At 38.4% G+C, this 23,102-nt stretch overlaps 1 protein-coding gene across 6 annotated transcripts in view; it reads right to left on the bottom strand.

Moving 5' to 3' along the window:
• ZNF608 (zinc finger protein 608) overlaps nucleotides 1-23,102 on the bottom strand; it is a 93,146-nt gene that overhangs the window by 26,258 nt on the left and 43,786 nt on the right. The gene's annotated exons all lie outside the window — the stretch shown is intronic.

The following is a 23,102-nucleotide window of genomic DNA, read 5'->3' as shown; positions in this document are numbered from 1 at the left end:
GTGCTTGAAGTGGAAAAACACTTTCAGAACTAATCATGATGTCATTATTTTTCCCTAGTGTTCTCCTGAGGTCTGAAGAACATTTAAGTGGGACTCCTACATGTCTGACATGGAAGAATACTGACTTGTCTTTGAAAACTTTCACCCTTAATATTACTATTATTTTTAAACAACTGTGTATCACTTCAGTTGCATGCATAGATTTTACTACCCCCAACACATCATTTAGAGTCATAATGTGCTGTTGCCAAATGCGCAGAAACCCTTTTCTTCTGTAAGAAGTTCAACACTGAGTAACGTGACTAGATTTTACAGTTGACAAAGTCTTCTGTGTCTTTTTTCCTATTCATCAAAGTTAAAACTGGAACAACAACAACAAAAAAAGAAAGCCGTTTTAAGGACTAATTTTGATAGGAATGGAGTTTGTAATCAACTAGAAACCAGCTGCAGTAACTCCAGAGATCAGTTTCCCTGAATACTAAAGAAACAGAAGAAAGTGGGTAGTCTTTCTTTTTTTTTTTTTAATACTACCTTAGCTGTAGCTTTAGACAATTCCATCATTATAACTTCATCTTATAGGAAAAGATAATCTCATTTTAAATTACAGAATAGAAATTAATAGCCATAAGTGAATATTTATTTACTCTCTTAAACCTGAATATCAGTACTAAGACAGTGAGAGGTACTTTCAATTAAACTGTTTCATCCACATATTTGTTAGTGCATCGACTTCACAATTGGACTGAACCAGTAGTACAGGACTCAGAGAGCCTTCTGGGAATGTGCTGGCTGAAAGAACAGCAGCTTCCTTCTGCTAAAACCCCTGATAGCAGCTTGCCTTTTCAGCTGTCATTCAGTCCAATGTGGCTTTTCATACAAAACCAGAGATCAAGTGCAGACTAAAAGCTTGTTTCAAATGAAGGACTCCCCTCTCCCTCCCTCGCTTTCAGCTGAAAGCATATTTACACCCTGAAGAATGAGAAGAACTTATAATTTGTAGTCCATCAAATAGCTTGTTTTCAGATTCTGCTGAAGTTTCACAGTTACTTAGATGGACACCTGAATAAACAGCAGGAAGCACTGGTAGTGCTGGAGTAGCATAACAAAAATTAGAAATACAGCAGGCCTTCAATTTATTTATGTAGCTACAGTGGATCAAACAGTCACAGTACTAGTAACTCAAGTTTTTTATCCCTATGAATATTCTCTTATTTCCTTTCTTAGAAATAGTAACAACATGCAACATTAAATTTCTTGTCCCTCAGGGACATAAAACATGGCTGAGAAAAACTGGCAGAGCAGCGTGAAAAGGTAAGCACTGCAGCACTCTGGACTGTCCTGTTTACAGTGCTGTCAATTAGCGCTCACTCACAGGCACTGCATTCAGCTTGAGCATTTTTAAAAGGGAAATAAATGTAATGCTATTCTTGTCAACTTACAAAGCTGAGAAGTAGTGCTGCTATATTTAACCTAAATGCTGTTTTTCATGGGTGCTCTGCAGGATGAATGATATCTGATTTAGAAAAACGACAGTGATTTTGCTGAGCTTTCCAAAATCAACACCCATTTTAGTGGAACAAAACAAGAGGCTGCTGAAGCACATTTGTCTTTCTGATGATGTATATTCACGAAGTACAGCCCATAACCCACCTACTCACAGCAGCTTCAGACAGCTAGCCTCACCCACAGATCCTTGCAATTTAATGAACAGCCATATCCAACAGATCTGTTACCAATAGCCTGACAGTAGTTATTCTTTTAGACTCCAGGCCCAAAAGAGAAATTTGTCATTGCTTAAATAAATTTTACAGATGTAATAGATAAAGGCAATAAAGAAAACAGGGCTTTTATAAAACAAAATCGACAGAGCAAGAAAGCTGAACCTCTAGGCTGTGCGCAGGCGCGCTGGTCTTGTGTGTACTGAAGGGAAATAGACAATGAAGGTTAGGAAGCATGAAATGACAGCCTTCTTTGCTTTTCAGGGAACGTAAATTTTATTCACAGAACGTAAATCTCAAAGTCATGGTTTTCAATCTGCATGCGTGATCACATGAAATTGATTTCAAGGAGATTTGGAAGTATTTAACTCATTGCTCAGAGATGCAAATCCCATCTTGTACAATCATTATGGTAAAAATAGAGGGAAAAATGGGTGACGTTTCAAGGGTTCTGCCTATACATTTTCATTTTTCAGATAGTCTCAGCTCATTAAGCTTCCATTTCAAATACGGACCTGTCTGTATTGAAGCATGCAAATAAAGCTGCATATGCTCCATGTTTTAGGGCAGCTTAAAACTGGTAATGAATAATACAGCTTAAATGAAAGACATTCTTGAATATGGTTGCCACAATGTAACACACCCATGCTTATGTTCCTCCCTAAATGAGCAGGAAAACATCAGTCAAATGCTTCAGTAAACATGGCAGCAGCCCTAATGTGGATGCAGTGCTGAAAAGTTTTTGGAAATGCGTAAAAACATTTCTCAACTTTGGCACGTCTGCTGCATCTCCCAGAGGTTTTTTTTATAATTTGATACCTTTTTCTTGATACTTCACCACTTCTCACAAAACCAATCAGATAGAAAAACTGTTGTTGTTAAATTAAGAAATCCCAAACCACAGATTCTTAAGCATGGTGTGTCAAGTCAATACATGATGGTATTAAAAATATCTCTGAAGTGCAGTGTTTTCTAACAGAAAACAGATCTATTCTTGAGCACAGATGAGCTTCCCCTGTGTCAGTAAACACAAACTGACTCTGTTTAAAACACAGAGGAAACTGGTTAATTTCTATCTCAATAAAATTTATGAAGCAATAAAAACTTTGTAGTACAAGCTGTGTGGTTTGTTTCACTTCCTTGTCACATGAATTAATGAGGAAAAGTCTTCCCTTCATTCTGTTACAAAGACTCATACCGGAGAGGGTACCATACGCTGACCAAAAGCCCCAAGAGCCTAATTCTGATTTCCACTCCTCATCTGCAATTTCTTTATAAAGTTTGGCAAGGAACATTTTAATTTCCCATCTTTGCTATGACAGTGTTTGTGAACTCAATCACTATTGCACTGTGAATTGTGCTTAGTAATATAGTATAACTGACAGGAAAAAAATGGAAAGAAATAGCATGTCTGAACTAGGGTAACTGTCATCAGATCATACTAGTATAACCCTTAATCCTCTATTTATGATACTGAAAATGTCAGCTAATTTAAATTTCCACAACCTCTGAATAGGAGCAAAAGGGAGGGGGAAATGTACTGAATGTCTGAAAGTATGCCTGCAAGAGCAGAAGCAGAGAAGACTTTATGCATAATATTTAGTCAGATTAAGTACAACTCTGCACTGCATGTGTTTTTGTCATTGATGTTTTCCCTGACCACATGAAGAAAGCTTCTGAGAGGCCCCAAAATGGAGGCTTCTGGGGTTGTTTTGGTCTTTCTCTTCAAATCCTCCAATGCATTAATTTCCCGACCTCTCTCGTAATGTAAAACTACAGCTCACTCCTTACATGATCAACTTTGTCAGAACAACTTCCGATCAGGCAGCAGCTAATCCACTACGGGTAATGGTTTCTGTCAGGAAGGAAGGAAGTGAAATGATGCCATCATTATACTACATGCATGGAATAATCTATGCACCTCACGTGGACCTCCCCTTTTGTGAAATACCAGGGTGTAGTATCAAACCCATATAAAATATAGCTCCCTCAGTCCTAATGTGTGAATGTGGTTCCATTTAGCCAATGCATTTTCTGTTATACCCCTGGACATTGTGGGATTCACTGGGGTGGATATTCACCCAACTGTAGGCTGGGAGACAACTGCATGGAAAGACTGCTCCCGTCCTTTTGGTCCTCCACACTATTTGTATAGTTGTCATCATCTTTTAACTCACCTACCTGCCTTATAGAGAAGAGTCTTTGTATTTCAGGACACAAGATTGCCTTAAGATGACCATCTGAAACCACAAAAGTAATTAGCAAAAACAATACTGTATTTTCACTCCCTTATACTTCCTGTGCAATATTCACCAGCAGATTTGAGGCCACTTACAGGGAAGGATGGAGTGGAATCACACAGAATCAGGGCATTTCATCATGAAAAGTAGGCAGCACTCACAGAAAAAGCATGCGAATGGGGAAAAGGTCAGACCTCCATATGTCTCCACCCATGGGTTCCTGTGGATGGACCACACCTCTAAGCGGCACACAACCAAATGCAGTAAGAACAGATGCCGCAACAAGTAGTTTGTAACACTTCAGGAAGGTGTGAAAGAAATGGCAGTTCGCGGCCTTTCTCAAATCTTTGGCTGAAACCTCCCTCCTCACGCAGAAGGCAACCGAGGCTGTGGCACTGTTCCCTCAGTTTCACTCTGTTCAGAGGTTCTACCAATGATCTTTGGGTATTTTAGTCAACTAGAGGCTGGGTTTCTTTCTCATGGACCTTTCTCTGCGACAGAGACAGAAGAGAGTACTAGACATCAAGGTAAGACCATACATTTGTTTTAACTGTTAAGGGACACAAGAACATGGATGTCTTTCTGCCTCTTTTGGGAACTGAACAAAAGTAGGACTTTTGTCCATTGCTAAAAGGATGTTATCTCCTGGAAGACCTTTCCTATTTTGGTTGGAGAGCTTCTGCAAATGTCATTCTGAGAAAGCAATGTTAAAATGACTTATGAAAGCTCCACAGAAGGGGGACACCTTGCTTTTGAAACAAAGAATACCAGTGGAGATTTGAGGATTGCATATTTGATAACAGGAACTGATATATTCTTCTTTAAAAAGATCTGAAATGAACTAAAATAACTACCAGACCACTCAAAAAAGAGAGAAAACTAGGTTTTTAATGAATGTCCATGGAAAACATTTGCAGAGACTACGTCTTTTTCCCTTTATCATATTACTTTCAGCCCAGATCCAGTTAGCATCTTACTTAGGAGAAGCCTTCTTTTTCTTTGCAGAGTCCAATGCACTATGCACAGTCCGAAACCACCTCTATTTTAGTACAAAACCTTTTGGGGACAGGCAGATAAAAAGGCTGTTTGGTAAACTAAGTCAGATTCCAAGGAAGAAAACTTAAGGATACAGAAGAGCTACACCAAAGGAAACCCACATTGGGTTTTTGTGGTCTCTTTCCAGCTGTCAGGATTGGTAGGCTGGTAGAAAGCTGCTACCTTTACCCTTTTATTGTAAAGTTTTGAAAGCTGAAATGACGCTATGGAAAAACCTCTTGGGCAAAGATTCCCTATTGCCCAACAGACCCATTCTAACTTTCCTTAAATTTTGCAAACTCATTTTATGTTTTGCTTCTCTCCTCAAAAAAGTCCCTTTTTCCCTCACTTGGTAAAACTGCTTAGTGATTGAGAACTGTTTCTGAGAACACAAAAACCTGCATTTGGTCTATCAGAAATGCAAACTTGACCCAAACATTCATAAAGACATTTTGTTTACACTGAGAGGATCCTGAAGGTATAAGCATACTCATGAAACAAATAGTATTTCCTAATCAGTGATGTATTTAACAACCATTCTTTTCAAGAAGTTTGTTTTCTGAACCTATAGACTAGTGCAAAGACATGACTCAGTATTTAAGACTACAAATAACATAAGGCAAATCTGATAAACCTGAAAAACTGGGAAGTGGAAGTAGAACATCCTTAAACCAAAAGACTGCAGGTGATTCTCTCAGTAGCTAGCCTTTAAGGTAGTTCAGAAATTATTCCATGCAAAATGGCAGTCACTGCATTTATTTCAAGTACTTTTAAATTTCACAGATCAAGACTCACTCTTTTAGAAAAACTGAAACCTGTTTTTGTTTCCGATATGTCTATCTTTAGGGTTTAAATATATCCACTCCTAGTACATTTGGGAATTGCTGAAAAGGAACCTGCAGACATCTGTGGATAGGAGGCTCTACCTGACAGGAGGCTATCAGAAGCATTCAGAGAGTAGAAAGATAATTCCTTCTCTCCAAAGGATTTCCCACCTACATAATTAATAGTCCCTTGGCAGTCAAGGCAGAATGCTTCCCAAAAGATGTGAGTCAATTTTGGTCTTTGATTTTGAGAGGAAAGGCACTGCAAACATCCAAACTTCCAAATTGCTCCACATTTCAGATATTCACAGTGATAGCCGCTACAGACATAAAGGACGAATGTATGTCTAGATAAACTTATTTTTCTGATTCTACCCTCTCACCTGTCCTGTCTAGAGAATGTAGCAGGCACAGTCAAAAGTTAGGTTGTTATTAGCTGAAGATCTCTTTTCTTCAAGGCCTTCTCAATGGGAAATTAGTAAACCATCTACATAAAATACTTTTAGAGAAGTGTGGGGTTTTCTCTTGTTGTCCATGAGAAAACATCCTTTTTGTTTTGGAGATTCTAGGCAGAGAGAAATGTAATGTATTTCCAAGCTAGATGCTCACTGGTAAAAACGTTCATAATCAAATGGCTAAAGGCTGTTCTTTGACAAAACTATATGGCTGACCAACTGAGAAATTCATAGATCTTTAGACTTCATTAAATTTCAGGAGTGCAAAGGAGGACTACAGAAAGAACCCAAATGAATGATAAATCAAAGAGAACATTGTTGGTAAAGCTCACTATTACTCTTTCTCTGTCATGGAAAGTCAGCTATAGGGAAAACAACACAGAACTAGGAAAATCTTAAATACTATTACTGATAGGTGGTAGGAAATAATGAAGAAAGAATGAGAAAAGTGGAAAGACTAAGTGTGAAATTCTGTCTCTTTATCACTGGCTGCGACTGTCTTATAGATGCCATAAATAAAATATACCTGGCTATATCTTTGAGACCTTGAAGAGATTTTTTTTCTTCTCTCCAAACAAAACTCAGCATATAACCCTACCCCTCAAAGGAACAAAAATGCTAATACATATTTACTGCTGGAAAAATATTCCATTGAAAAATAGTTTGAAAAACTGAAGAAGAGCAGTATGTATATATTACACTCCAAACTTAAACCAACAGCTGTCCTCACAGAAAGATTAGTGTTATTTATGTGCCTCGCTCAGGCTCAGCAGTACTCTTAGATCTCAATATGCTATACTATGTTCATAACAGTGCCTTCCCTCTTTCTTCTTAGGACAGCTTTAAAAGATTACATTACAGAAAAGCAAAGGTTACTGGAGACGTGTCCTTCAAAATTGTGAGATATTTACTAGCTAAGTATTGGTATGAAAAATTAAAGCTTAAGCCAAGCACACAGGTAACTTCCCAGCAAAGAGTACCTGCACCGTCTCCTTTTTCCTTCAGCTGTGTAGATTCAACAATTGGTCACTTCATTACTAGGCTGTCCCTAAAAGAGTCGCTCTCTGTTCCATATTTGGTTCCCATGAGCCCTTGATTAATAGCTGTCTGCTATAATTTATATGTAGCCCTGGTTTAGGCAGCACAATTTTCTTTTCACTGCCATTTTAAAGTATTGCACTAACGCTGCTCAACTAATTTTAAATCTAAAAAAAAATAAAGGTGACATGCTGTGACCTAATTTCCCAGGAAATCCCCATGTGAGAAGTAAAAAAACCAACCAAACTAATTATGAACTGTCCTGCTCTTAGAAAGGCTGAACTATAGAGCTGAGAGGACCTCAAGAAGTTGTCCAGTCTACTCCCCCATACTTCTGAAGCAGTATCAGCACCTATCCTGAAAAATGTTTGCATAGATTTTCCTCTAATGGAAGACTCTACAAGCTGCTAGACAACCTACTCCACAGCCTCATCATCTTTGCTGTTAGAAATGCTCTTCTAACATCTCACTTGGATCTCTCTTGCCACAACTTAAGATCATTATTTCCTGTCTTTTCTGTCATGGTCACAAAGATAAGATCTCATCTCCCCAAACCAACCAACAAAAAAACCCCCAAAACCATCCAACCAAAAAAACCCCTCCTAAATCAATTAATTCAATTCAGTATTGCAATATATTTTCTAACCTATGCTGTGAGGTTATTTTGTAACCTATGCTGACCTTCTTCAGTCAAGACTTGGGTTTAAATGGAGCTGGGGGGCAAAATGGAAACTAATTAAATCCTGTGATTAGGAACATAATACTATTTACTAGTCTATTTCCACCAAGCCTGTATTTCCTGCACAAATGCACTGTGGCTGACCTGGACTTTCTGCCATAAACACCTTATATTACAGCAGCAGTTAAGTATTACATATTTTTTAAAAAGCATTTCAAGGAATGGGTATGGAGGGTAGGGTTTTTTAGGACTGTTGCACTGCTTTTTTTGCACTGCTTATAATAGAAGCCTCTTGTGAGGTCTTCTAAAACAATTCAGCAAAAAGCAAATGCTGACGCCACTGAGTCAGCCCCTACAAGTTTTTTTTGAAAAAGGCAGGTTTCAGTGAATCCATTTTAAATATTTCTCACCCCCCCTCCGCAGTTATTCTTATATAAAAACTTTCTCTCCCAACCCTTTTTCTTTGGATATTTGGTAACCATAGTTTCTGTGTCCTGCTGAGACTTCATATGTAGAGCTGTATTCTACCTGCTATTAAGCTGCTGATAGCAGTGTTTCTGTTGCAATTTATGAGTAATGTCAGTTGAAGGCAGAGAGTATTGTACACACTATATTTTCCCAGCTGGATACCTCCGTGAACGGAAAGCAAAAACATGAATACACATGCACCATACGTTTGGGGGAGGGGAGGAAAGAGACTGCAGAAAAAAAAAGGCTGCAGGTTAGATGTGATCTTGGGTGGCCTAAAGCTAGAAGAAAATGAACACGTGAAAGGGAAGATACGTCTAACATCATTAGAAGACACCAGAGGTTCTTAATGCAGTCTTTGGTGCTACTTTACAAAGACCCTTCTGTAGACTCCTCAGATACCTCTTTCCCTTACACATATAAATTGAATTGTTGCATTTTGAAAACCACCACATTCATCAGTTTGTTTCTCTGACTCAGGCCTGCAGGTTCTTGTTTAATGTTTAGCACAAAGACATTTTAATCCTGAATGCAGCTTAGCCACTTTAGTAGTAATTATATGTGAGGGTCTTTTGGGGGTCCCTATCCCATCTCCCCCCCACCTCCTCCCCAGTAGAATGAAAAACAAGTCACCAAGCACAGGAAGTAGAACTGTGTCCCATCATGCTCCCCAACGGTCTTCAACAGCAGTTTACTTACCTCAATGATACCGATAACATACAGCAATACATCTGTCTGTGAAAGTATTTTAGACTTTCCTGGATAACAAGGATAGCAGTCTTCATGTTTCTTCATCACACTGACAGCTGAAGGTAACAGACTTCACAAGAGAGGAACTGAAGAAGTCCAATTCAGCAAGGAGTAAATAGGAATTAAAGCAAAATGTTGGTTCTTTCTCCTAAAAACATCACGGGACCATAACTTTACACTGGAAAGTATTGGAGATTACAGTAGAAAGTATTCACCAAAGATTACTACTCTTCAAGCACTGCCACCCTGGAGATCAGAGTTTTGTGGCCATGACCTTCTCTCCAGAGATAACTGTACTGAACCAAAAGTTTCCAGGCAAATAGTTTAACAATTCCCATAATTTATGTTTACTTCACAGTCCACACTACACAAAAACATCCACCTATCAGTGAGGAACTACTCCAGATGTAAAAGTCACTAGTAAAGAAGAGACACATTATTACAGCAGCAAAATTGTTCATTATGGAACACATGTTGCTCAAATAACATCCATGCCTTCTCAAAAGTTATCAACTTTCGTCACTAGTAACTAGCTTCCAAATCTGCAATTAATCGTTGTCATTCCCCCAATCACCTCCTCCATTAGAACCACGAACAAAAAGTAATGAAAATCCCAAACCTACTGAAGTTAAAATGCTCACAGTCAAACTGAGGATAGAGCCAATTACCATTTAAATAACAACATGAAATTCTTTGAAGGAAAGGCCTTTTGATCTTGAAGATTCAAATGCTGAACAGTGAGAATCTGAGTTCTTTAAATTTCCAGGGAAAAAGCTACAAAAAAAGAACTATGACCCAGGCCGTCAGTCATGTGCTTAAATCCGTAGCATTTTTTACTGTTAAATGTAGCTCTCTTGGCATGCAATTAGTGGCGATGTCATCTTCAATACCACAGTTAATAAATGCTTAAGTAACTCTTTTCTTGCAGGTTGTTCTGGAGTGGAAGTGCAGGGAGTAGCAGGAAATGAAGGGGAGACAGACCAAGGGTGAAACATGAGTTGTATTTATCATCTTTCCCCCATGGAACGTTAAATTTAAGATTTCCAAGTTTTGATCAACATACACATAATTGTTAATTCAATCTTGCAAATCTGAATGCCTTGTTGATTTCAAGTACAAAATAGTGTAAGGTCAAATGGCATTAAAAATCTCATTTAGGTAGCATTATGAAGCCTCTGCCTTTTAAGTGGCAAAAGCAAACAATAAAACTGCATTGAACTGCAGTTCAAATTTCTGTCATTTTTTAATCCTTTCTCTGGAGAGCTGTGAAGGAATGATGCTTTGAAAAGTGCTTTAGCCTTTGACAGCCTGTGCAGTTTGCTGATGTCACACTTCCTAATTGACACAACACAGGGTCTGCACGGCACGTTGCTACAACATTTGTTTTACAAGTGCACATTTCACAGGAAACCAACGATTAATTTCCCAAAGACTTACAGGCATACATTTCCAAAAAGGGAAAAATAAAACTGTTACATATCCACACAAATCAAAATTTACAGAATCATGGCAGCCAGCCAGCAAAACTACTCCAGGTCTGCTTTCCCATCTGCTTGGCCTGTTAACTGAAAGAAAATAAAATCAAATTGCTCCTTCTGCAACTAATTCTCAGAACTCCTCCCTAAAAAACAACTTCTATGACACAACTTTAATAATGCAGAATGCCTTACAACAATCAGTAAACCTCCTAATACAGTGCAATGTAGACACAATAGCTTAGAAATGGGTGTTGAGACAAGAACAGTTCCCTCCTCCCCCAGCAATGAAAAGGCGCTGTGCCAAGTCACTATTGCTGATTACAAAACAGACCTCTCTTGCTCATTCTAGCAAACTAAGCCCTCCAGCAGATGAACTTGGCCAAATCTCGATGTAGTGGGTGATGCTAGCCCCCTCTTGTATATCTGCCCCAGCCCTCTGCTTGAGGCTAAAGCCCTTGGAGCAGGGAGTGTAGAAACAAATGTGTGCCAGATCCTTGGTCACCTGCAATCACAGCATTAATGTAAATTAAACTAGTGCTGGCTTATGCAGGTTTGTGAACTTGCTGGCACTGGCAAGCACACACAATCCCTGCTGTTGCCTCTGCTAAATGGGAGGTAACTTACACAGATCGACTGGCCGAGCAGCTGAGGTCAATAACGCCTTCAGCTATTTGTCTGCTGGAGCCCTGACAAGGGATTCTCCGTTTATGGCAGTGTACCATGTCAAAATCATTACTTTTTCTTTTAATCTATAAATTAAAAACCCATAGTAAAGACTTGCACAGCTTTTGTCTGTCTACCATTTCAATGGTATACAGTAATTAATATACTGCAGGTTTCTACTTCACAGATGAAAAAATAATTTGACTAGAAGCACTTTCAACAGCTGCCCATAAATCAGCCCACTCTCAAGAGTTCAACTCAAGAGTTATTGTGTCTATTGTGCATCTTAAGGTTCAAACAAAGATTATTCATGCATTCATTCATAGCCAAGAATGTATCCCAGCAATGAAATTTACCCTTCCAAGCTGACCCAAGCTTAACCACTGGATTGACTAAATAATTTAATTGCTCAATTATATGCTATATCCCTTCTCTGAAGATTGTATTTTTGTTGAATTGAGCTAGATTTATACCAGTGGTATGTTAATGGCACATATTCCAAAAGTCTAAGCAGCTGCTGCCCACAAACATTGCCAAACTGAATAATAGGAATGCAAACAAATCTCCCAGTGCACAGTTAGGTTTTTTAAAGTATTTAAAAATTGTAGGGTTACAAAATTACTTTTGTGGAAGAAAGAGGCAGAAAGTACATGAAAGGAAAGCTGTTATTTACAGAGAGCCCTTAATAACTAAGTAATGTTGCCAGTGCAAGAACATTAATTCTGTCACCTCCTTTTCATACCCAACAATTTATTTTCCTTTCTGCACAAAAGGGTTTCTGTGGCTAGATGTAATCATGAAAAGAACAGCGAGTGTTCTCCTCACATACTAGAAAGTCAGCAGAGTCCCGGAGTAACTTCTCCTTGCCTGCTATGAGAAGCTATCCCGTGCAGCTAATTCAGACAACATTCCAGCCTTTCCTAGCTACACTAAGCCAATGCAGCTAGACTGAAGATTAAGGAGAAGGGAAACAATTACATTGTGTGTTACTGCCAAGGATGCAAAGACTCTAAATCTCCTTGAAGCTGAAAACAAATTAGCAGCTTTGCCTGCATCAAGCTGTCTGAACAAATGGAGGTTTCTTTTCACAACGGCATTACTAACTGTGCTCCTTGAAGATAACACTTTGGGAATACAAAAACATTTTCTCTAAGTTACTTCCTGTCACTTGCTTGTCTAGACCAGCAGAACCATTTGTAACCCAATCACCACCCACTGCCTTGAAGCAAAACCAAGCACAGATTTACTCCTTCCCCCCAAAAGTTACGCTTCTTCCCTTATTTTTACTGATTTCATGTGCCACTTGGCGTGGACAGAATCAAGGTAAGAAGAAATGGCATTAGCCTTCTGGTTCATGTTTCATAAAAATACACCACCAGCACCAGTTGGTAAATTCAAACCTCTGTGCCACTTATAATCTTTATCTGAGGGAGAAACTGCCTGTCAGTTCATGTGGAAAAACCTCTAGACTGGGTATGATGAAATAAATTACTAAAATGCTACACAACTCATTTGCGCTGTCAATAGGAAGGTGTTTGCAGGGGAGTTGTAGTCATCCAAAATCTCTTTCAAGTCTGCTGACATGTGTAGTTTCCCTGGTCAGCAAGAAGCCATACCTTGACACAACAGCGCAGCAGATGAGGCCATCAGTACTTCAAGAGCAGCTGGAGAAAGGAAAATTCAAAGAAACCAGACTGTGCAGCTTTTGGGACACACAGGCACAAAAACCCAACCGAAAACAAAACCAAAAAAACCTAGGCAATAACTCTCAAGTAAGATGTGACATTTTGCTGTGGGAACTTTCCAAAAGAGCTAGGGTGGAAGAAAATGCATATGGTTCAATGAATGCATCTGCTCTCACACGCTGGAGCAGCGGAAGTCAGAAGCACTGTGGAAATCTCTCAGCCTTCCACTAGCACTTGTGAGGACCACTCTACTGTCGCCTTTTCTTTCCCCACCAGAACTGTGTTTGAACAGTCTCCCAGCTAAATCTGTTTCTAACAAACCCTGACTAGCCAGTTTAATGAGAAACAAAGTACTATGTCACTATGTTTCAAAACCAAGATCTTTCACTCCCATCTTAAGCAGCCCTCCACTCTGGAAGAAATAGGGCCTAGCTGGGGTTTGCAAAAAATCGGTGAAATTGAAAAAGCTCAGAAATCAGCTACTGTCAGAGAACTAAACTATAATGCCTCTTAAGAGTCACACATGTCTGACATGCTTAAAAATACTGAATTCTTCATCTTTATAAGACTACCAAGGAAAACTTTCCTTTATAGAACAATGGAAAAATGAAAGGTTCTTTTCAAGTGCATGCAGACTGTGCTGAAATGTCCTTCTGTCTTCCAAATTCAACAAAAATGATCGGATTTTCATGAAGTAATGAACATTAGTAGCTTCCACTGGCCTTAGTTCAGGTTGTATCACCTCTAAAAATACATGTCTCTAGCTGGGAATTGTTGCAACCCAGGAAAAATTTCTATTTTTTTTAATTGCTCAGGCTTGTGACCAGTGGTACTTCTTACTCTGAAGCTAAATGAAGTCTACCAACTTCATTCTGGATGAAACTGGTTTGGATGCAGACAATGTTGTACTGGCTTCATTACCACCAGTAGTGGTTTGAGCAAAATCTCTCAAATAGCAAATATTAATTCATTGCAAAACTCTCTCAGAAACCACAGAACCTACAGTCATAACTTTCAGGACTTTAATAAAATTGTAGAGAATAACCTAAAAAGTAAGATTTTAAAAAAAAAAAAATCCATAACACGCATTAGAAGTCATAATCTGCTAAAAGTTGACATCAGCTTCTCTCCTCCCTAAGGAATAACAGCTCTTTTAGTGTAACCTGAGACTCTTCTTTCTGTTTCTAAAGTCTGCCAACTAGAGGGGGTCACACAGCCTCAGGCTTTAGAAGATCCACAAAAGCCAGCTCTATATGAATGCAAGGTTAAGAAGTACAGGTTCTGTCACTGTAGGGGAAAGTAAACAGGCCGTAAGACATAATTACTTGTTTCAACCTACTTAAATGCAGAAGTTTTAAGTGACTGGAGAAAAAAAAAAACACCTCTAGATTAATTGAAGATTAATCTGGGACTACAAACACACACACAGACCCACTTGAAACCAATTCTCTACAACACCTGTCCTCAGTGTTAGGGATGGGCTACAGAATTGCCATCTACAGACAACTAAATTAAATTCGTTTTATTAATGGAGATCTTTATACAATTGGCTAAGTCACTAGAAAAAAAGCAAAATGGCCTGATCTGCCTGTTAATGCTCATATAGAAACAACAAAACTCAAACAAAACATCACTTAAATAGACTAAAATATCACCCCCAAGCAAAGCCCTAGTAAACTTCCCAACTGAGCTTAAAAGTAACTGACATCTATTAAAACAAACAACAAGGGGAAAATAAGGCTTTTCCCAAGTACTCTTTCTTTTATTCTGATTAAATCTTTAGCAAGGCTAGTAAAGTGTGCCCTTTAAAATTCACTCTATGGCCGTTTATTTCCACAGCTATATCTCCTTAAAAATTCTTTGAAATTTAGATTTGCAGCTAGAAAATACAAACCACTTAATTTTGACGGACATAAGGGTTTCTGCTTTAGCTGATACTCCTAAAAAAAAAGAAACAAAAAAATAAAAAGAAACCAAAACCCCAACCCTCTCCCTCTCCCACCCCCCCCTCCCCCCCCCAAATTAAAACAAAGTGCTTTAATACTGGCTTTTTGGTTTTTGCTTTTTTTGTCCCAGATGTTTTGGTTTTTTTTCCCCTAAATCTCTTGGCATTTGGGGATATAAAATTGACAAACCTCAACTGTGGTTTCCATTGCAACACTAGCTTTAATAAATTTAGACCTAGTTTTCAGTCTAAATCAAGAAAGCTATTTCCCTTGAGCTTTTCTTTTTTTATATTCTTTATCTTCACCCTCGACCTCTACCTCTCCTGTATCCCTCTTTTAGAACAAAAATATAAGCTGTAATCTGTCAGTAACTCTGAAGGCCACAGAACCCTTCACTGTTCTACATTTTTTGATTGAGGTTTTCCTTCTGCCTTTTGGATTGCCTTTTGTCACCAAGACTTCCAGACTAGTAGCTAGTTACTACTACATCAGTAATAACTGGAAAAAAATTATGAATATGTGGAAAAATGTAAGTTTCCACTGGTTCTAAAAAATGAAAAGCTGGATGTTAGGCCAGCCACTGATTTATACAGGCAAGTTAGTCCCAATGCCAAAAGCAGCTTTTCACTATGTAGCCTGAAACACAGGAAAAAAAGAGAGTATTTAATTAAATTGATATTAGTCTATATTAGTGGAAACATACAGTCCAGCAACTGAGAGAACCTCTCACTCACCACTGCAGAAGACCAGCAATACTTAGCAGTGTAACAAAACTGGAAGACCACAGCTTGTCCTAAATAGTGAAACTATGTGCAAAATTAGAGTGACTGTGAGAACATCCTTAAATCAGTGGTTTAATCCCTGAACCACACCAGTGAAAGATACCATTTCAGTTGCGCTTTCATTCGTTACTCCAGTGGTATTTATTTAGTAAGAAAACATTTGCACGCATACACACTTTCTTCATTAGCAGTCCTCTCTCCCCCCTGCTATCTACAAATCCAAACACCACATGTTGCAAGTGTTTTGTACTGGAACGGTCTCACTTCTAAGCAATCTGGTGCTATTGATATTTTGCTTTTGAGCAGTAAATGCTCAAAACTTGCTTTTCTTAAAGCAACTCCTTCAGTGTTCATAACCTCACTGCTTGAGCAGGCTCAGTTTTACATTCAAGTAGCTCCAAGCAAATGTTTCCAATCTCCATTATCCTCCTTCCTTTTTCCAAGCACCCTCCCTGCCCCCATATGCTTGTTTGTAAAAGGGATAATTTTCTATGTATGTACAAGCAGCGCAGGGAGTCTTCCGCTGTAGCAGTCTGGCAATATACAGCTTTTTATGTAAGCACTGTCTGGAATTTGTTAAGTTTTTTCATTCTCTGCTTTGGGTTATACCAAGAGAGTTGCAGCCAGTCTTCTCACTGAGCTGTAAAATGTGGTGTTTGCCGGGTCCCTTTAGATAAGCTGGCCATTACAACCCCGGCTAAATAAGACACTTTGGATATTTTTGGTCAGTTATTGCACCTGTATTGAGGCTATGCTCTGCTTAGCATTGCAGCTGCATCCCTAAGAATGAAACAACAAGACAAGCCTAGGCAGTAAACAAATCACACGTCCCTCCATGCAACAGAGATGTATGGCCTCTCTAAACAAAGTTGTAAGACTACCTAACTCTAGTTAGACCCTGCAGTGTGTATATGTTCAAGAAGGAACGCTGACATTTAAATACCAAATATGTAACAGCATCTTTACATAAATTTCCTAAGTGCTCTTCTTCCAGTGGTGGTCCAGAGTCTTCAAAAATCTTCTGAAGCAATGGTGTTGGGAAAGAATGGAAGGGGTGATGAACTAGCTTGAATTCTCCACTGCATTAAGAAAGCCTTGAAATTAGCAGTCATTCTGTTTTCACCTCATTTTTTTTCACTTTTCTTCACTAATCTGTGATGCTTTCCATCACCTAGACAAACAGCTTGAAACTTAAATTACTGTTTAAACGAATGACTAATTGAACATTTCTGGAAAAAAAAGGAGTGTTTTGTAAAAGAATCAGAATTAAACTCCAGGAGGTCAAAATATCTCCCTTCTGACAACAGGTAACATCCATAACCTACTTCTCCTTCACTGACAAGGTTTATACTGATATGATTTATCTACTGTTTGCTGTGGACAAAGAGCCTGCAAAGGTTTGGTTACCATAGCCCAGCTGATTCATGGCAACTCATTAAAGCCACATGAACCCAACTCTGTACACCTGGTTCATAAGAGCCAGTCCCAATGGTATAAAACCATTTTAAGGGGCTTCTGTGGATACATGGGCAGTTAACTAAATTTACTATTTGCTTAATTTATTTTAGATGAAAACAGTATCAAATAGTCTACAAGTAGTTTTCAAACTGAGAAACTGAAGGTTGTGTGTATCTTATGAGGAGCAGCTTTGGGTTGTTTAGCCTGCAGAAGAGGAGGCTGAGGAGAGACCTTATCACTTTCTACAACTACCTGAAAGGAGGTTGTAGGAGGCAGGGGTGTTGGTCTCTTCTCCTAAGGCACTAACTAGTGATAGAATGAGAGGAAATGGCCTCAAGTTGTGCTGGGATGGGGGGATGGATGGGGGGGGGGGGGGGGGGGAGGGCAGGGGTTTAGAGGGTTGTCAGGCCTTGGAAAAGGCTGCCCAGGGAAGTGGTTGAGTCACCATCCTTGCAGGTATTTAAAAGACATGCAGATGTGGCACGTAGGGACATGGTTTAGTGGTGGACTTGGCAGTGCTAGGATAACAGTTGGACTCAACGATCTTAAAGGTCTTTTCCAAACTAAGTGGTTCTATGATTCAGTCAAAAACAGTTCCCTTTTCAGTTCTCTCAGCCCAAACATTTTCTATTATAGCAAAAAATATATAAAAATTAAATCACTGCCATACTGAATTTTACCAGTCCATCTAGCCCACTCCTTGTCTCTAACACTGCCCAGCACTGAATATTTCAAAGTAATGCACAAGAAACACTGCAGAAGCCAGCTACATGTCAGAATTTATGTCCCTGAACAAGCACATACACTTTTAAGTTCAGGCAAACTGCTGAGATGATCAAAAAGGCCCCTCAGACCCAACAAACCTCAGTGTACCTACAGCTAAATCCCTCTCATAGTCCAAATTCTGTAACACTAAACTCAAAATTTTTCTCAGATTGTCTGCGCATCCCAAAGTACAATCTCCCAAACTCCCTTTGTAAAGTAGGTAGAGCTTCCATGAACCCCAAACATTTCTATGTGAGCCTATGGCATCCCATTGTGAGACGTAGCCCATTTCTCTTTTGCTAAAAGTTTCTACATAACACATAGTAGGCGTCAGACTCTACCTGCCTTAGATAACACAGTTAGACAGCTGAGGTCTATAATGACCCATCTAAGGCTGCGTTAAATCTATTGATTTACTGGGTCTGATAGACAGTAGAAAGAGGAAAAATTGAATATGACATCTCAAAATATAAACACGTGTATAGGTTTTTTCTGAACAGATGATATTTTGATACTGACTGACATTCATACTGATCAGCAGATGACTCATGTGACAGTACAAAATAGCTGGATTTTAGGTGTTCTGTTAATGTAGCTAGCCAAAAAAAAGATCCTCTCCACATACTGCTTCTTTGTAACATGGACATAAAGCCTGATTTTTGAGCAATGGATATCTTCATGCTTCTGTCCTATAGAAATACTTACTGTCTTTCAATTCTGACCTGAATATGGTGGTCAACAATACCAAACCACTGCTTCCTGTATCCAGCAAGTCAACAGTCTACATCACACAGAAAAGACAGAATATAAATGCACCCAGTCTGAAAGCTTACCTGTTTTTCATTACTATATTTCTTGGTTTCATAAAGAATATTACCTCTCTCTCTGAACCTTGCCTGAGCTTGACAACAGTGTGATTTGATCATGTTTATCTGAATTTCTATGAATTATTGTAACATTCTTGGTTTTAAAAAAAATCTGATTTCTGCACTTGTTCACTTACATGTTTGACACAGCTTTCAACGTTACAAGTGTCATTGTTTCATCATGCCTTTGTATTTGTGAAAGTAGGAAAATGTGGTTGTTAAACCACAGAAATTGCTATGGGGAATCAGAGGCAGTCAGACTACTTCTCATTCTTCTATTTCTATAGACACATATACACACTTACTTACACACGCAAGATATATAACCAAAGACATTTAAAACAGACTGTTCTTTTAAAATAGTTCTTGCAAAACTAACACCACATAGTAAGGCAGGGAGGAATCCATGTCAGCTCTGTGCAACAGATACATTTTCAAAATAACATCTATGCATATTAGTTGCAAACGTGGCAGGCTGAGAAACCCATACACAACAAGTACCAGCATGCCTCTTTCTCATCTAAGCATTCTCCTTTTTACTGAAAATTTCTACAACATAGTGTCAGAACTCATGCTAGGATACATTTGGAATACCCTGGAGATGACCCCATCCGATTTCTGAGATCCAGCAAATTCCTATTTCTTACATTTGACAACCGATCTCAAGGTATAAAAATCAACAAGCTAACCCTGGTAAGAGGGCACTTTAAAAAGTACAACTTGTTTCCCCATTATTTGTTACTGAACAACAGCAAGTTGTACCGAAACTGCACAAAGAGGAACAATGTCAGTGCAGCAACGCAAGAACTCCAATGCTGCCATGTAGACAGCTTGTTCTGCACACAAAGGCAGCAAGGTGATGGATGGCTGTCTCCTACACAGTTTTCAAGCAAACAAGACATCATCAGAACTAGTGCTTTCCACGTCTAAAGGCAGACTCTACTACTACATGCAGAACCAAAAACAGGACGTGACCCAGGGCAACTGCATGTGAGAAACTAAACAAAAAAGCAAGCTTTAAGCAATTTAGAAAGTTGCTTGGTTGTTTGTCTTTTTTTCTGGGTCATTTTTATTTCCTCCAGGCAGTAAGAAACAATTGCTGCTCTCTTCAAAACTGTTTTCCCAGAAGATAATTACATGATTTAGCAAGCACCTGATTCTAGATAAATCTTATTTCTCAGTATAGAGATACAGGCTTTTAGCATCTGTTTCCTAGACTATCAGAAGAACCAACCAACCAACAACAAAAAAACTGCTCCAATAACACTATCAAGCTGCTTTTGTGAAGGACTTTTACTGTTACTGGATGGTAGTTTCTGGTGTCAAATATCCGCACCAGATGCCAACTTTCAGGTTGACTTGCCCATAACCATTTCTCATTTCCCTACTACAGGGTAGCCTCAACTAGTTCCTTCAATATTCTTTTCTACAGCCATTAACACCGCTTTGGACACATTACCAAGTCATATCCAAACAAAGTTACGATGTGGATGAAAATGCCTACTGCACACATACATAGAAATTAAACAACACAACCTAGTAGCGCCACTGAGAAATGCCCACGTGATAACCAGCAGTCTCAGTCAATTATACAAGTAACCAGCTATGGTTAGTTACAAAGCCCTGTAATAAAATGTGACAGACTTCAGATACCAGCTTCCCTCTACACGTCTTAAGATTGAAACACTCTGGGGAAAAACAGTCTGATTTATTAAATCTGCTGATCAAGTCAACTGAATAGATTGGCGTGGAATAAATGAAAAGAGCTGTAGTAACAATGCTCTCTTTGATCTGCCACAGTTTTGTCTGAAATCCAATGCTGCTTTTCTTCCCCCACTTTGGAGTGGTTATCTTTAAAATATGACTAATAAAACCAAACATCAGCCTTTTTCTGACCTTGAAGAACAAATGCAACAGAACGTGACAACTTGTTTAACATTCCTAAAAGAACACTGGTTATTTCAGATAACGAAAACCTTCAAAACATGAATTCTCAAGTATACGCCTTCTCCTCTATAAAGCATATATTACATTTAATAATGAGTTCTACATAAACTATTTGATTTCATCTTTCTCTACTCACTCTACTATTCTTATTATAATAACTGTGATCACCACATCCTTTCTGTATTTGCATTCCCACAGGTAGTTGGTGCAGCATATGAAGGCTTCTCAGCAGCACATTTGGTTCATAGTTCTCATATGCCATAGAGTATGCAGACATCCTACAACCCTATTCTAATCACCTCACAACTCATCTTAGAGTAGCTAAATTAGATACAAAATAAGTCAAATATCTCAAAACACAAGCCAAGGTGATAGATTTTCATACCTTAGGTTCTTAGAATTGTTTTAAGGTAAAAAGCTATTTATATAGACAGCTAGATAGATGCCAGTTTGCATGTGTGTTTTTAGTAGGTTTTGGAAAGCAGGGAAAGGAGTGAATATGAAAGAAACATATGGGCATCACAAAATAAATTTGTATTTCAGTTGGTTGTCATGAACATCAAGATGGTTTTAGATGTCACCAATTACGAAGATTTCAGTTAGTGTATTCTGGATTTACACCAAGTTATGAAAGGTTTAGGAAAGGTCATGTTCTGGCCTAATTAAAGTCAAAATCATAACTGGAGAAAATTAGTATCTGATAATCTGCCTTCTGTTAAAGATAAATAGAAGACCCATCTGCACCCTGTTTTCTGAAATTTCGCAAAAATGGCTTCACACAAGCTGCTATGTAGCTGCTTTCATGAACATGTCAGAAAAATTGAAAACAGCTAAAGATATACATATATGTGTGCCCCAATCAACAAAAATTAATTAAAATACAAAAAATATCATTAGGAACTCATTTTTCATAATACAGTGTTGATTGTGAACACTGGGAAAACCAGTAAAATTTATGTTATTCTTCAGTCAGCAGGGTCTGAAACAGTATAACACAAAAAGCATAGTACAAACCATACAATTTGAAATAATATCAATTATCTTCAGTCTCTTAATCTATATTCTAGCTATATTTCTAGAGTATTTTAGAATCCCATTTTATCTATTATTGTAGTCACTCATATCTGTAGTGTCACCAAACAGTATTTGTAAAACTGTGAAAAAAGGCAGGTTCAAAACAGTTTCACTAAAATATGTTGTCATTGAACTCTGAGTTGTTTCAGAAATTTGTTTTAGACAAACTGGGAAAAGGTTAAGGAAGATAATTTCCATTAATTAACATGAGTTTCTAAACCAGTAGAGTGCTGAGTAACTGGAAATGGAATGTCATCCTGACCAGAATGCACTTTTTTTAATACTTCATTTCTGGTGCCAAACCTTTAACAAGGCAGGCTTCTTAAATTCAGTGGGGGTCAGAAGTTTAGTTTATTCAGCAAGAATAACACTATTAACAGCTACTGCTCTTTCATGTCAACACAGTTAACGCCCACACATTCCATCTCTGGTTAATATAGGCCAGTCAAGAAAGATTGGAGCTGCTAAGGGCAGTCATCCTGCAGGGATATTTTAAAACAGAATTTATACTGTGCTTTAAAAACAATCTAAAAGGATCAATCTACCTTATGAATCTGCTGTAGACATACACAGAGAGAAAGATGGATGGATGAAAACATATAAAAGCAAGTAAATCTGACTCTCTCTATTGATTTTTGAGAGGACAGTGCAGAGCACATTGGTGAGGTCTTATATATCACTGCAAAGGACCAAATGCACTGCATATGTCTGAAGGATGTCAGGATTTATCACGAAACAATGCACTGCTGTATTCTTTCATTATAACCTCTTGCAAATAATCTTGTTTTCACTGTTGAGGGAGGTAGATCACTAAAAATTAAGTAGTCCTCAAAAGAAATATAAGAACAATCACAGGAAGACTCTTAAGCAGCTATAACAGGAGAAGTTCACTATTATTAAACCAAAAATTGCGAAGTTTAGTGTACACATGCAGTATTTTAGCATTAACAGGAAAAAGCTGGTATTTTAGTAATGAGCTTTTTAAAACCAAAATGGAAAAATCTGCATATCACAGCATAATCCTCTTCCTACTTACTTAGTTCTAAATCATAGCAAATCAACGTTTAGTGTTCCCCAAAGCTCTCCAGCACTCCTACTTGGCCAAATGCCTTCAAAGGATATTAAAGAAATTACTCTGTTTTAGATAGCGCTTCTTCACCAGATGGAACGCTTCTCTTCAAGCAAAAATGCTTTCCTCTTAAAGCATGTTTCAAGTAACCAAAATGCAAAC

Source organism: Phalacrocorax carbo, chromosome Z (genome assembly GCF_963921805.1).
Source record: "Phalacrocorax carbo chromosome Z, bPhaCar2.1, whole genome shotgun sequence".
Lineage (NCBI taxonomy): Eukaryota > Metazoa > Chordata > Aves > Suliformes > Phalacrocoracidae > Phalacrocorax > Phalacrocorax carbo.
This window is presented reverse-complemented; position numbering and strand designations above follow the sequence as displayed.